The sequence below is a fragment of the Lytechinus variegatus genome, chromosome 1, assembly GCF_018143015.1.
Source record: "Lytechinus variegatus isolate NC3 chromosome 1, Lvar_3.0, whole genome shotgun sequence".
Classification (NCBI taxonomy): Eukaryota; Metazoa; Echinodermata; class Echinoidea; order Temnopleuroida; family Toxopneustidae; genus Lytechinus; species Lytechinus variegatus.
The window spans coordinates 85,772,709-85,785,184 of record NC_054740.1 but is presented as its reverse complement, the minus strand read 5'-3'; positions in this window follow the sequence as shown (position 1 = coordinate 85,785,184).

The following is a 12,476-nucleotide window of genomic DNA, read 5'->3' as shown; positions in this document are numbered from 1 at the left end:
TTTCCTGCATTACACATCAACTTCCTTTGTCCTTCATGCTCTTCAAAGGTCATTAAACAACTGGGTACAACATCAGTATAGCATCGGTGCAGTGTTATCTGGCTAATTTGAAAACCATTCAGGCTGTAACATTATTCTGTCTTCCATTCAAGTAGTATACACCAGAGAGAAAGGTGTGAGGCACTGTATAATCAAAATGTAACATAGGAATGCCCATGAATATAGCCTTTATTATTGTGTGTTTGAATAGTTCTGAAGAGATGACATTGGCACTATTCTTTTGATGTATGTATTGTTAATCTTGCTTTAATTCTACCAATAATACAGGTAACTTTATTAATGAAGTGCTCTAAACATTTTTTTTTTCTGAAAAAAAATGTATTTGAAAAACAATTTTCATATTCCATTGCATACAGAAGCATTTTGTAACACTAACATCTCAGGCGCGTAGCCAGGGGGGGGCGGTGGGGGCGGTCGCCCCCCCCAAAACGTCCCCAAAAAGAAAAAAAAAGAAGGGAAAAAAGAGAGGAGAAAAGGAAAAGGGAAGGGAGGAAAGGGAAGAAAGGTAGCTTTGTGTTTTTTCTTTTTATTCTTTATTTTTTTCTCAAAAGAGAAACTCCTTCACTCTTCTTGCTCTAAATTCATATATGAATTTTGCTTCCGCGCTGCGCGCGGTTAAATGACAATATTGAAGTTCTCCATTGTTCCCCACCTTTTCTCTAACCCTGTTTTTCCACCTCAGCTATGTGTTTCTTGCCAGTTAAAGTTAAAATTGTATACATTAGGGCATGAATTTGAGTAAGGTTAGGCCGAAGTAAATATATGAAGTTATCTTTTATTTCAATTGATCGCGCAACTTCTGGTCTGGTCGGCTCCGAGCGGGTAAAATCTTTATATCAGTTTCTGCCGTCACCTCCATAAAGTCAGCTTCTCCCGCTTTTCAGCTCATTACTATAAACAACCATAATTTGGGGGCAAACAGGTTCCTAATTTAAAAAGAGGAAGGTATGGAATTCGTGTCGTATTAAATAAAAAAAAGTACAATATTTTTTATCAAATTGTATTAAACTTCACGTCATTTCCCTGTATACATTCATCTCCTGTCCTGTTTTGCGCCCTCAGTTTGAAATTTTGAATGACGCTTAAGTTTCTTTATATTCAAAATGAAGCGCTTCAGGATAAGTCAAAAAAATTAATCATCCTTTATTATATAGATAGATAATTTCAATAAATCACAGAAGTTTCAACTTTATGCGCACTATTTTCCTTGTAATGAAGTTCAATAATCTTAGAAAATCAATTGAATTAGAGACGATTGGGTATTAGAGATATCTACATTTGATGAAACGTCCGCCCTTTGAAATTTCAGAGTTTCATTGCTCTGCACGGGGAGGAATATCTTCCTCTACCAATCTTCTCCTCTGTTTTGGGAGTTAAAAATATGCACTGATGCTGAATTGTTTGTAATCAAATCTGATCTTTCTAAAGAAAGTTTCAATATATCTTTAAGAATACCCTTTTCTCGGGACCCTTTTTATGGCAAGAAAAATTGATAAAACACTTTAGCTTCCGCGCTACGCGCGGAGTATTATCATTTTAATTTCCTCCATTGTATACCTCTTTTGTGCGTTCACAATCACTTTTGAAAACAAGGTTCAAAATCGCAATATAGTCAACCGAATTGGAGGTACTAGAGACAAGAGAAACTGCTCCTTTTCATTTTAATTTATGAAACACTAAAAGCTTCGCGCTTCGCGCGGGAGGGGGAAACTCCCCCTCCCTGCACCCACCCCCTAGGGAGCGCGCTTCGCGCGCTCTGTAAGTGTTGGCACGCTTTGCGTGCATTTACCGCCCCTCCAAAATGAAATCCTGGCTACGCGGTTGTAACATCTACATGTAATACAGTGCATGTCCATTTTAAAAACTGTGTAATAGGATAGTATTCTTCGGGGGGGGGGGGTCAATGGATTTTTTTTTAAGTATACCATAATCATATCACAAATTTCATGATCAGTGTAATTGCATTTCAAATGATTTTAACAAAGGTCAGTTTAAAAAACCAGATGTTAGACATTACTGGAGATGTTTGCTTTCAAGAATACAGTGTACTTTAGAGGCAAATGACCTACTTCAACTATGGATGAATAGGCAGCCTGAGATAAATACACACACAGATCAGTGACCGAGTAGGAGCACATATAATCAGTTTACAACTAAATCAGAAATAAAGTCTAAGGATTTTAATACATGTATGTCAATGTGGGCCTAGAAAAGAAACCAAGCCTGTACATGTAACATCACAGTACTGGTATTCCTAAAAGAAAGAACGATTGTAAGTCAAGTGGTAAAGTACATACATCTCATCAAGATATGAACACATTGTGATTACTGATACATTTCCAAGCAAGTGAATCAGTACAAACAATGGATGGTGTTTTCATAGTGATGCAGGGAAAAAATACACAGGGGTTTGGGTGATTTAATTTAGCACCCCTCCCCCCCACTCAAAAGATCCTTGGAAATCCCAATTCATTGCAATATTACTAATGTTGCAGATTTAGGTTCTAAGGTGTGAAAAGAAGCCTCCGAACACAGGAAAAAAAATTGTCTGTGGAAACGGTTCGGTTAAACTCTAAACCAAGACCACAATTTAATAGATTGCTACATTACTATTTCATTCACCATGTAAAATAATATTTTAATCCTGTGGCAAAAAGTTGTCCATAAAGACAATTGTGTTGTGAAATGAGAACAATAGCATAATAGAGATTGACTGAATTATTTGGTAAACATCTTAGTAATGAATATGGAAGAGGTTAGATGAAACCTATAAAAGGACTGAAAATTCTGTTTGGTTTGGAGACTTTCAGTTTGTTAAAACCCAAATATGTTTACAGTATAGGATCACAGCAAAGCAAATTTTTGGAGTATTTCATTTCATGTCTATTTCAAACAATGAAATATGGATTTTCATTATTTTTTTCACAAGATATGCATCAATCAAAACATTACATAATCTCAAGAAAAGACTGAAGAACACTTTTAGAACAAATACTACTCGACATCATCATTTGAGACAAAACTAATATGTGACTCATATCTCTACCCCTTGATGTGAACCAAGTGGTTTCTGCACTTTAACATGGACTACCGTGATTCTTCACATTATATGCCAATCACTACATGGTAATGTGTTCCATTTCAAGCCAATTTTCTTCCTATCTTCACCAGCTCAAAGAACAGACGTTTCATCCAGGGTCGGGCATCTCTTCTCCACATCACTACATTTTTTTTCTCAAATTTCACACGTTGCGCGGCACCGAGATTTCTTAATGACCCCCTGTGAGGGTTCCCGTTCACTTGACCGTGTGTAATGAACTAATGCGCACTTTAACGTAAGTAGCTGATCGCCGGGGCGTGAAATTAGCTGCTGAATCTATAAATAATCAGCAATGGGATGCTTTATGCCCAAGATTAAAATTTGCAGGGTTGATAACAAGATCATCTATGAAACGCTCCTTTGTTAAAGTAACAGAAGGCTGAATCGATGCTTCTCGTCTGACCTACATAGTCAACCTTCTGCTGTCTGCAAGCCAATTTGTTTGAAAAAATGCCTTGCAAATTTATTTATGAATTTTAGAGTTCTAATCAGATAATTGTTAAGGTAGAATTAATTATTTAACAGAGCCAATGATTTGAATATCGCAAAGAAGATTTGAGATTTCAGAAAGCTCCTTCTTTAGGCAGAAAACGCTCAAATTTCCAATAATCTTATTAAGTACATTAATTTGGTATATTGAATATATACCATTAACCATACATTAGCAAGATCATAGCAATAATATAACACAAATATCTAAAATTGATTGGATGAAATGAGACAAACAAAAGGGGTAAACCCTGTTGGGGCCCAAATTGAACTCTGAGAGAGCGGGCAAAGATATAAATTTCAATTTAATATTAATGGAGATTGAGTTCCCATTTCAATGTAAATACATGAGGGAAAAATTAAGCGCATAATCTTCTAGAAGACATCAACATAGGCTGCAAACTCAAACCCGAATAGATAACCTATCTAGGTAGGTTTCCACTTAAGATTCATTCGTTGAAATTCATGATCATGTGATATGTGTAGTATAAGAAAACAGGATGATAATTGATATGGCAGATTTTTCCAGTAAAAAAGAAATATCTTCACAAATGTGTATCACAATATGATTCCATGATCGCAACTTCCATACAGCTATTCATTTACAATAAAGAGGATAAGGAAAGGTAAGGCTTCATACAAATTCTAAAAATAATCAAATGATAAATGTGTGGGGTATTATCATATTGAGAAAATATTACTTTTTGAATGCAATTCACACTTAAGGATATTTCATTTTGAAACTTTGATGTAATGAGTATATTGCATTATTTTCATTCATACAGGTTTGAGAACAAAGAAACATTTGCTAATTTGTGACCTTTCTTCAATTTTTAAAAATACATGTATGTTATATCAGTATGTTTAAATTTTAAATTGTGCAATCTGTATATTACACTTAATTATGTTGTTTTTTCTTATTCCCATAAATGCATAATAATAAAATTAACAACTGGTTCCAATGAAAAATAAATGGAAAAATATGAAATGTGAAATTGAATGTTAAAAAGATTTTAACTAAAATTGACAAAAATATATTTTTCAAAAGTCCATTAAAGTAATAACTACAGTAGCTCTTCAGGCTATAACTTTTTAGCATTTGACTGTTGAAAGTTTGTATCAATATTGCAAATAAATGTACTTTCTGCTTTTAAATCACTATCAATTTTGGGGCTCTTATAATCCTCTAAAACAACCGCACTATAACAAATTAGAGTAAAATAACCAAATCCCTCAAACGGACCTGAACGGCTTTCATGATGACACCTACTTCCAATATCATGCTCTTCGATGCTGTTTCATCACGCCGGCATACAAACAGATGCCTTCGTGTCATCACTAACGTTTCTCAAATTGGCAATAGATAGGAGTAACCATTGACATTGGCTCTCCTTGACAGGGCAATGAAGCTCAAGAAAAATCAATATCAATTTCCTGGGGTTTTTTCTTGGTCCCATCCGCACAGAGGCATCCGTGACACACGTTTTATTGGTTCTCTGTTGGGGTATTAATACAAGATTACCCATCGACATGCGGGTCCTTCATATTTGTGATTCAAAAAATATATGTATTATTTCTCTTCCTGCTCTTAAGTGAAGGTCCAAAAAATAAGTAGTTCTCTCTTAACACCTCAGTCAAAACACATTATAGCCTGTTGCCTTTGAATGAGAATCCATCCCCCCCCCATCCCTATAGCATTACCCAAGGGTTTCCAAACGTAACATGATAGAACATGGATGAAACATTCTCTCAAACATTTTTATAACCAAGGCATGATAGGTACAGCATCATATCATGCTTAATTTAGAAAACATAAAAGGTGTCAATTTACCATTAGACCATGCGGTTACAAGTAGAATGGCAGGAGGTTCAAGGATCTATCAACATCTCGTATATTGTGGGATTGATTACATTATCTCATTTGTGTCATCATCAGTCTACATCCTCCTCTTCACCACTCTCTATCTCTATATGAGTTCTCTCTCTGCATGTATCACTCACTTTATAGCTATGGTATCTCTTTATCTTTCTCCACCACTTCCCTCTCCTTCACTCTCTCATCCCTCTCTTGCTATCCTTTTCAATTTTTCTGCCTATTTCATTAATTTACATGTATTTTTAGGATAAATGTAGATATCATCCTTTCATTCCTTTTTTTATATTTTTCTCTGCTTCTTTCCTCTTTCAACCCTTGACATTATTCTTGCATAACATAAGAAAAATGTAAAACGGTAAATGACACTTTTCTAAATAAGGCATGATACCAACAAGGTATTTGATGCATTTATTGTCACTTAATGATCACACTACAGCACAAGACATGACAGGTCCACAAAGTCACTGTTTCAAAGGCGGCGAAAATTACCCCTCCAATACTTTTCAGGTACAATACACACTCTAAACAAATGGGAATAGGCATGTTTGTTGAATAAAAAGATAGATATTTTTCTTAATTTTACGCAATGTTGCGTAAAAATTTATCTTTCAAACATGCATTTTGCCCAATATCGGGGGAAAAAAATTACCCAGCAAACATGCATGTTTCTTTTCTATCCAATTATAATATTAGGTAAATTTTTACTCTCTGTTTTCAGAGTGTGTATGAGATAATACACTGCTATAAGACTGTAACTTGTAGCCTTACCGTGGAATCACCCAACGCTGAATGTGGAACGGATCCTGCTCTCATGCGAGCATAGGTCCCGGCAGCTCCAGAGGTTCCCTGGAAGAGTATGGTATATCAAGAATTAAACATCAAAATGAGTTCTTAGAAAATTACATTGATTTCTTACAAAAGGCACTTCATAGAGAAATGAGAAACCTTGTCATATATCTACATCTTTTAGTGGGAGTCCCACTACACAAGCTCTATGCATCTTTCTTTTCTGGAGCTCTACCCGTTTTCTCCATTTTTTTTCCTTTATAGAGAAATTTTAAATCAAGGAGTAACATGGAATGTCGCTTGCAGGATCCTGTAGGAAAACCACAGCTCTGACCATTGACAAGGTGCCTAAAACTAGGGTCAGCTTCTCAATTTCTCTTTAAGGACATCCTCAGGAGATAGCTGTATAGCGGTATGGTCTTTGGGAGAACAATTATCTCAAAATCAATGATAAACGAATGCTATGGTACTTTATCACGGAATAGAAACCTGCCTGCATTTCTTGGAAATTGTACCCTGGGAGATAAAAGAATTGTACATGGAACTGAATTGCACAAAATAAATCATTGGGACTATGATACATCTGAGGTGAATTTGTGTATGATAAGAAAATATTAAGAGATGAAAAAACTTTGGAATTAATGGATCCTAAAACAATGTTCCTGAAATACATCGACTCCATGTTGGAGTATATACAGGGTGACAAAATCATCAAAGTCTACTAATGAAATTTTATCAAGTAAATTAGAAAACAATAACTTGAACTTTGAAGCAAAAATATGACTATGACAATGAATCAAGACACAAGCTATTGATTTTTTTCCCCAAAAAAAGGTTTGTTTTGAGAAACATCTGACAGAATACCTCTCTTATATCTAATTTGTCTTTAGACTCAATAGCATATTGCAACCCCTAAAATGAGATGCATGTGCAACATAAAGGCCCTATACTGAATTCTTTATCACCCAAATTTAGCCAAAACATACCCAGTAATTTGACTTTGAAACTTGACCTATAATACAAATCCTTGTTAATCTTCAAATGGAATTTCATACTTTAAATTGAATGATAAGAACAAAAACATATTTTATTACTGTATGGGCAGAGCACAGCTTGTCACCTTCTCTGAGGCTATAGGCCTGCATACATATCAAATGAAAGGTATGCCTATACAGATAGACTGCTCTGTGCATCTCAATACCAGGTTTTTTAATCAACTGGGACAATTTTGATTGAATTAAAAGGTAACCGTCCACGTAGCTCTCCTGTATCAGAATTACCTGATATTAATGCAGCATTACGTGGTGGAATACGTTTGGGGGAGCAATACCAGGATTGGAGGAAAGAGAGAGAGACCCTTAACATTTAATGTATGCAATTTCTTTTCTCTACCTTAGAGCAGTAATGTGATAAAGAAGATTCTATATTACTGATTTGATTTGGTCATTTTATTTTAAATGGGAAAGGGGTAACATTAAAGTTCAAGGGCACTGTGCAGTAAACATGCATGGCTTCAACTTTTTCACAATACCTGAATCCTTAATAGGGGAATGCATTTTCCGGCGTCCTTTATCAAATCCTTCATTCATCAAAACATGACTAAAGCTTCTATATTTTATCTTACAAAATCGTAGCCCTGGGCATATTTTTTCATTGACTGATTTTAAATGAAAATTTGAATTTGACAATTAAACACCCTTCAAATGCTCTTCTGATTGTAAACTTATATCATCACTTTTAAAAAAGTTATTTATAAAAATAATTGCATTATTATTATTATTATAGTGGCAGATCTAGGCAAGGGTACAAGGGGCGCATTCCCCCTCCTTATTTTCAGGATTGCCCATTGGACATACATATTGATATATGTGGAGCGTTGTGGCCCAGTGGATTAGTCTTCTGACTTTGAAACGGATGGTTGTGGGTTCCAATCCCAGCCAAGGCATAATTTCCTTCAGCAAGAAATTTATCCACATTGTGCTGCATTCAACCCAGGTGAGGTGAATGGGTACCCCGCAGGATTAATTCCTTGAATGCATGAGCACAGGAAAGGCGGCTTGAGATAAAGCCGGGGGAATGATAATGATAACATCGCGCCTCGGAATAGAATATTTATAGATAGATGGCACAATATAAATGCCTATTATTAATATTATTAATATCATCATATAGCTATATCTAAGAAAATTGCCATCTGTGCTCCCTTTATTTTCAAATTTACTACTTTTTCCTCCTCTATTTCAAACTCTTGGATAAGAGTTGTATTATACCAAAAGGAAAGAGTTACTTTCAAAGCCAGGGAGGCAACATTGATGTTTGATTTAAAATTTTACCCACATCATTCCAGCGACATGTATTTTAAGATACACTCTATAATTTCCTTTGAAAATGAATTTTTAGATTTTCCAAAGATTAAAGGTAAAATGCAGTAGTTGCAGCAAACAATTATTTTTCGAGAAAGTCTTTTAAATCAAGGTTAATTGTCAAAATATTATCATACATCTAGATCTAGTACGTTAGTGTAAACTCGTATTTGTGAAATCATGAAATCTTAGCTCAAAATAGTAAATTCTAATGATCACTAACACAGAAAAGCATATGTGAGACAGCGTAATATTAATATTGCTTCAAAAAATACTCGACATTTGATAGAATTCTGTGCTTATTTTGCTAAGTTCTCAGCAATAGGCATTTTCTTCCAAAGCTATTTGGTACATATATACAAACACTTTGGTGGTAATTTCATTGGATTCTGTTCGAACTTATTTTGAGATCGTTAACACAACTGTTTTTTAATCTTTAATGCAGGCTCTGAGCTACTTTTCCTCTCACATCTTCTTTGCTACCCCATTCTACTTCCTATCTTCAATTTTCATTCCCTGTTTGCATGGATCCCTGCGATAGTCGGATTGGATGCTTTCAACTTCAGAATGACCCATCATAATTTCCACTCACCATCATTCTCACTGATCGTGCCTGATGTTGAACTTTCCTATTGATGTAGATGATATATAAAGGAGGAGTGTTTTCTTTCATTATCTCTTGAGTGCTTGGAACCTGGAGATTCCCAGAATTACAAAAAGATCAAGCAGAGTGTCTACATTCATTCAGTCACTTCTTGTCAATTTCAATTCCAACTTTTACCCTTTCCAATTTTTAAATTTGTCCACTTCAGATTTTATATTTGCCCCTTCCAATGTCGTATTTTCATTTACTCAATGAAAATTCAATTAAGAGCCATTATGCAATTTAATGTTTTGGGGTATCATTTCAAACCTCTCAATAATTAGTTTAACTGAATCAAAACAACCATTTGAAATTCAGTCAATGTAGCCTAGTCTAATAAACATGTTTTTCCTTTTGTAAAATAGAATCTAATGATATTTCACCAGCTTCAAATTAACCTTCTATAATTCAACCCTTTCATGTTGACCAAAAGAATCTAATTTATTACAAATTGGCTCTAGGTACCAATCTGAAATCAATTTACTTTTTTAACTCATCAGATTCAAATATAATTTGTTGGTAGTTAACACTTTTCCACATTTTTGGTAATTTCAAACAGCCGTCCAAACCCTCACTAATACATATATCCAGTTAAATCAATTTAAACAACTTCAAGAACTTCTTTCTTTTTATTGAATTCCCTTAAATTGTCAAAAAATCAGTCTTCTTCTTTTCTACCAAACTTCTCATCAGGGCTTTCTCTAACTCATTTTTTCCATACTGGTCTTAAGAAACTCCTATTCATTCTTTCCTATCTGCCCTATTCCCTTTTCATTTCAATACTCAATTCATTTATGTCCTTGGTACCTAATAATCTATGATATAGTAGGCTATAATCACTGGATATCACAGAAGATCAAAGATCACCCCCCTCCCATCTATATGTTTCCCCCTTAGACTGTTTCATCTCTAAATTCATTAATAATATTTATTGATTATCAAGCAAAGGCATTCTCTAATTGATGGATATCAGCTCCTTGGATCAGATTCAGATCAGGCTACCCATGTGATTGATATTTCTCTTCCTCTTTATCTTCTAATTGCACAACTATGACTCCAATATGTGGTGAGTTATCAGTTAGAAAACAGCTGTATAAACTATATCATTGTATAATAATGTAAGCAAGATACCAAGTTAATTAAACAACTTTAACCATAATGGATGGTTATCATAAAACCTACATGTAAAGGTTTTGGATAGATTGGTTCTGTTATCCCTGGCCCACATTCACTGACTCAAACTGGCTCTCCTCTTATACGCCCCTATCCCCCCCCCCCCCCATTCTCATTGGGGTAAATGATATGTACAGACTTGGGGAAGCAATTGTTTTTGTTTTACATATTGATTGTAGTAATTGTCAATTGTTAATTGGCATTATCATTATTATCATTGTACTGTCATCCAGTAGGGTACTCTAAAACAGTCTATAATTACAACTGACTTTTGAATTTAAAGATAAATACTAGTTGTGGTAACAATCTCAAAACAATTTCGAAAAGAATCCAATCAAATTATCACCAAAGTGTTTGTATGTATAGATATGTGCCAAATAACTTGTGAAAAAATAAGTTATTGCTGAGAAATTAGCAAAATAAGCATGGAATTCCATTAAACATCAGGTATTTTTCGACACAATATTAATACACTGTCCCATGTTTTTCTATATAGTGATCATCAGAATTATTGATTTTGAGCTATGATTTTACAAAGACAATTAAATTAACATACCAGATCTAGATGTATGATAATATATTGACAATTAACCTTGATTTAAAAGCCTTCTTAATTAAATAATTGTTTGCTGCAACTACTGTATTTTACCTTTGATGTAAAGCCTTTGGATTTTGTTAGGGTGATGTTTCATTTCAAACTGGAGCACTGTCAAATCCCAATTTTTTTATTACATTTTATATTTCATCATTCAATTTTTTTTCTTGCAAATATTTCACATTCTCAACTTTATATTTGAAAAAATACCAGTTACCTATTTTTCTTCTTCTATTATTGTCCAACTAGATCAAATTTTATTTGGAAACAGAGAGTAGTGTGATGGGAAACTTATGTAACCATTAATGGTCCAAAGAAACTATAAAAAAGGGATCCTACTTATTTGTCCTACCCAATAGATCGACTGTTTAACCTACCTATATGTATGTTTTTCATTGACTTCTCATTATATAACACTGGTACATTGTCCCAAAACCATTTTAGGCTCAAAATGCATCATCCGTCAGGGTTTCATTCAAAAGTACATGGAACTCAAAAGGACTGAAGTTATATATTTTATGATGACTGCAATGTAACTGATCTACAGTAAAATGACTTAAAGGATTCAATCTTGTTTGATTCCTAATTCATCATTTTGTTAGAAGACCGTCCATACATGTTTGTATTATTATGATTATTATTGTTAATTCAATGCCTAGTAGTTAGTTCCTACATAAATCCTAAAACTCTACATAATAATAACCTATGTTGTTCTTTTTGTTGTTGTTTGGGGGGTTTTGGACATTGATCTACATACACTTCACCCATCTTCTCAAACACACATATAGGATCTTGAGTTTGGTGAAGGCAACAGCCATGGCAATTTATTTGGCAAATCATATGTAGGATATACAGTGCGTCCCAGAATAAACGAAACCGAGATTTAGCGATCATTTATCATAACTTAATCATAAATATAATAGACAAATGGCCTACCAATTTAAAGCTTAGAATCTCCTCTTTCATCTGATATTACTTAGGTTATTTCTTATTCACGCATGAGTGAGCAAAAACAATTTGAAGAAAGGATACCAAAACCTCATTTGGCGGGGAGTATCTGGGTTTCAAAAAGAAAACCACATTTCCGAAAAGTTCAATATCTGCTCTTTAATTTGGTACCTCAATTACAGAAAATGGTCAAGAAATAAAAAAGTTCTGGTCATTTGAAATAAGGCTTGTATTTCCATAATTTCATGAGATAAACGTGTTTTCACCGGTTTCCCACAGAAGTTTTTGCATGGTGAACAAAAGATTTAATGCATGGCTGATCGTCAACAAAACGGAGTGTCAAGTGAGTTTGAACGCTAGCCTGGAGAACCTCTTCATTTTATGAAATCATTGAAATTCAAGCCTTATTTCAAAGGACCAGAACTTTGTTATTTCTTGACCAT